We start from the raw sequence: 4520 nt of genomic DNA, 5'->3' as shown, positions 1-4520 counted from the left end.
AGCTGCCCCTCCCCCCCAACAATTGACAACTTGAATATAATAGAGCTGGAAGGGTCCTTGGAGGTCTTCTAGTCCAGCCCTCTGTTCAAACAGGAGAACCTATTCTGTCTCAGACAGGTGAATGTCTAGTCCAGTGGTGGCGAACCTATGGCACGCGTGCCAGAGGTGGCACTCAGAGCCCTCTCTGTTGGCACACGTGCGACCGCTGCCAGCAGCAGGTCCATCAGGCGGCACCGCCGCCCGGAGCAGGAGCCCCACCCAGCACAAAAGGAGGCAAAGCAGCCGATTAGCAAGCTCGAGTAGAGGTCGAGGTCACCAACCATTGTCGATTGGTGGACTGGAAGAAAAGGGAGGGGAAAGTATTTTACATGCATGCATGCACGCATGGGGCAGCGAGCACGCACGTGCTGCAAATGGGGCAGGGCTAGTGCTGCGTGATACTAGCCCTGCCCCATTCTTGCATGGTGCAGCGCCTTGTATCTGCATCCTGTGATGCGGTGGCGGCCGTTTTTGCGCCTTGCAGCACGGTGGACCATTTTTGCACTCCCGGTTTTTGCGTGCCAGAGGCGGCACTCAGAAGCGCCTCCCTGCCCCCTGGCACTTTGCGATAAATGGGTTTTGGGTTGCAGTTTGGGCACTCGGTCTCTAAAAGGTTTGCCATCACTGGTCTTGTCTCTTCTTAAAAATCTCCAGTGATGGAGCGCCCATGATTTCTGGAGGAAAGCTGTTCCACTGGTTGATTGTCCTCACTGTCAGGAAGTTTCTCCTTAATTCCAGTTTGCTTCTCTCTTTGATCAGTTTCCAACCATTGTTTCTCGTCCTTCCCTCTGGTGCTCTGGTGAACAACTTGGCCCCCTCTGCCTTGTGGCAGCCCCTCAGATACTGGAACACTGCTATCAACTGAGCAAGTAGCAGGATTTCTTCATTGAGTCTTCCCCATTATGGTGCAATGTCCTGCATTTCTGTTCAAAAAGAGGGTAATGGCTAGATATGCACATATTTGTTATACAGGTAGTCCTCGACTTACAACAGCTCATTTAGTGACTGTTCAAAGTTACAACAGTCCCGAAAAAAGGGACTCAAGAGGGTTTCTCACACTTGCAACTGTTGCGGCATCCCCATGATCACATGTTCAAAATTTGGATGCTTGGAAACTGGCATGGACTTACGACGGTTTCAGTGTCCCAAGATCATGTGATCTCCTTTTGTGACCTTCTGACAAGCAAAGTCAACGGGGGAAGCCAGATTCACTTAACAACCACGCTACTAACTTAACAACTGCAGTGATTCACTTAACAACTGTGGCAAGTAAGATTGTAAAAGGGGGCACAATTAACAACTGTCTCGCTTAGCAACAGAAATTTTGGTCTCCCTTGTGGTCCTAAGTCAAAGGTTACCTGTACAAATTGGTGTCTTCTAATTGTTTGGATTAGTCCAGAGGTAGGCAACCTTGGCTCTTTTATGACTCGTGGACTTCAACTCCCAGAATTCCTGAGCCAGCATAAAAGAGCCAAGGTTGTCTACTCCTGGATTAGTCCCTTGTTTGCTTTTAAGAGTGCTATGTAGTAGGCTACCTGCATGAATAAAACCCCAAGCTTTACATCAATCCACTAGCAAAATTTCAGATCTCATTCAGTTCCTCACCTATTCACACTGTTCCTGATGCAGCCCAGCAGAAAGGAATATATTTTATCTCTCTTCAGAGCCTCGGTCAGCTAGCCCAGCCTTACTGATCAGTGATGGTTCTTTAGCAGTTTTTAAAAAACAGAAATTTAAGAAGCTAAAGAAGAGAAGTAAAAATAAAGGGAGGGGGGGAGCAGTGAATTCTGACTTTTTTTCAGTGCAGAAAAAAAACCCCTACAACCTCAACCTTTTATTATTTTACATTTCTAAAAGTTTCAAGCCATTTCTGTAACGGCAAAGTCATTCTAGTCCTCAGAACCTAAAATCAAAGTTTCATTTTTTTTTCAGTTTCAAGTACAACATCCGAAAGTGTTTTCCAAATGGAAGCAAAACTAGATTTTTCTCCCCTCTTTCATTAGAACAGTCAATTTTGCCGTGTCTGCCAACTCCATCACTGTTACCATTCGTTCTTCCCTTGTAGGAATTAAAGCATGTACAATTCCAGGACTGCTAAAGCAGGGCTTTTCAACCAGTGGTACGGGTACCACCTGTGGTACATTGGCACCTGGCAGGTGGTACGCGACCATCCTAGAAAAGTGGTAGCGGGGGAGGGGAATGAGCTGAACCGGTGGCAGCACTGCACAAGCCTGAGCGAGAGACGGCTGGAGCTGTAAGGCTGTCAGGGCTCAGTGAAAGCACCAGGATCAGTGCCACTTTCCAGCTGATCGGCACTTCTTCGGGGCTGTCAGGGCTCAGTGGAAGTGTCAGGATCAGCGACAGGCTCCAGCTGGAAAGCAGCACTGATCCTGGTGCTTCTGCTGAGCCCAGAAGAAGCGCCGATCAGCTGGAATGTTGCAGCATCTCCAGGGTCTTGTGATTTACATTCAGATGCTTGGCAACTGATTCGTATTTATGATGGTCACAGTGTCCCAGGGACATGTGAAGTGACCAAAATCTGCTGCAACCACCCAGCAGATGGGGGGAATAAAAACCAAGCACCCACCCCACCCCCGCTGCCAATCCTCAACAGAAATGCTCACAACAATGAAAACCTTGGATAGGAAGAAGAGCGTGGCCGGGCGGGCAGGCAGGTGTCTTGCTCGGCTGTGGCTTGGGGGGCACTTTTTTCAGTGCCATTGTAACTTCGAACAGTCACTAAGCAAACTGTTGTAAGTCGAGGACTACCTGTACTTTATCACTTTTTTCTTTTTTTGGGTCATCAAGTTTTTGACACCTTGCTAGGCAACTGGTGGTACTCGGATGTTGCCATATCCTAAAAGTGGTACAATGGGTGAAAAGGTTGAAAAGCCCTGTGCTAAAGCACCTGGAAATTTACAGTGCAGGATGGCATGGATCTTGGAAGACAAAAAGGGTGCAAGTCTGATTTTAATCAGTTTTCACATTGGAACAACTATTTCACACTCTTGCTCCAAGTTCAGTCAAGGCTGCTTCTGGGAGGAATGAGAATGGGCCAAGGTGGATCTGCTAAAGAGTCACCTGGAAGCCATTCTGAACTAGGATGAACTAAGGGATAGACTAGAAATAGGAAGACTAGCTGAACATTCACCTTTAGTCATGAAATCTGCAGTGGGGAGAGAGAATTTTGACAGCCACTCTCAATCCAACTGACCTCACTGAATTGGTTTTGTAATAGCTTTTGGAGGAAAGCCAGGAGAGAAGTTGATTGAATGGATGAAAGATCTGGTACAAACCAGATTCCTATGTATGGGCCAATCTAAAGCTTTTTTAAAGATCTGGGGGTAGCATATCTTTTTGACCCCATCAGTGCCTCCTATTGATTGATTTTATCAGTATTGTGAGCTTGTTCTACATGTTGGGCAGTCACTTAAGTCTTTTAAATCAACAAATTTGTAGGATTCTACAAATTTTTAGGAATCAGTTTTACTGATTCAATCCCTTTAAATCCTGAAATATACTCTGTATGAAATGCACCTACAGTAATTCCATGGATGCAGTTTGGGACAATTGTCTCCGATGCCATTGTCTGACTTAAACAAATACCCCTAAGCATATTGCTAATTCTTAGCTTAGTCCAATAAATTCCCACTGGCATCTTTCCAAGAAAAACTTTTGAGTGAATTGCAACTTTCTTTTTTAATTAATGTTCCAGGATGGGGAGGGAACTCATTTGGATTTTTCTGTCAGTCAATCAGAATAGGAAATAATTCATTATAGGTTCTCCATCTTCTATCTTGCCCTCATCAAATGCATCATAACTGTACTTCTCTCTGATTGATTTATACCCAGTGTCTTTGCATAATTTAGAAAAGAAATTATAAGTCAAGAAATGACATGTTCCAAAGTCATTAGTTCTAATGATTTCCAGTATAGTGTAGGGACTGGGGGGGGGGGGAAGCAGGCAATTAAAAAAAAATTCATGTGGCTTGGTCATCATCCAACAATATGAATTAGTTCTGGGAAATATTACTATTGAGAGTTAAATGTCATGAGAAGTAGGATAGAATGCTTTCATTTGGATCGTCATTTTTCTAGGGGAAAGTCTTCCTCCAACCCCCAACCTATCCTTTTTTTTGGAAGGATGGGGCTTGTAGTACAATACAGTTGGAAGACATCAGATTGAGGAAAAATGTAAGAAAAGAGGCAGGTTTTGGCTCATTTCTCATTCTATGTAGAGAAGCCTGATGAGTTGGCAAATAAATACTATGGATGTTTTGAAGATAACCTGAACCACAAGCCAAGCGCTTTAACCTACTGCAACATACAAACCCAGTCAGTGTGGTTAGTTTAGGGTTCAGCATATTATGCGGAACCAGAAAAGAGACTCATTTGGTAATCAAATGAAGAAGGTTATTAAATACAACAAAGGAGACAGAAATGTCTTTCTTTCATACCTTCTCCCTTTAATCAAGAACTCC

Source organism: Protobothrops mucrosquamatus, unplaced genomic scaffold, assembly GCF_001527695.2.
Source record: "Protobothrops mucrosquamatus isolate PMUCROS unplaced genomic scaffold, P.Mucros_1.0 scaffold_167, whole genome shotgun sequence".
NCBI classification, from domain to species: Eukaryota; Metazoa; Chordata; class Lepidosauria; order Squamata; family Viperidae; genus Protobothrops; species Protobothrops mucrosquamatus.
This window is presented reverse-complemented; position numbering follows the sequence as displayed.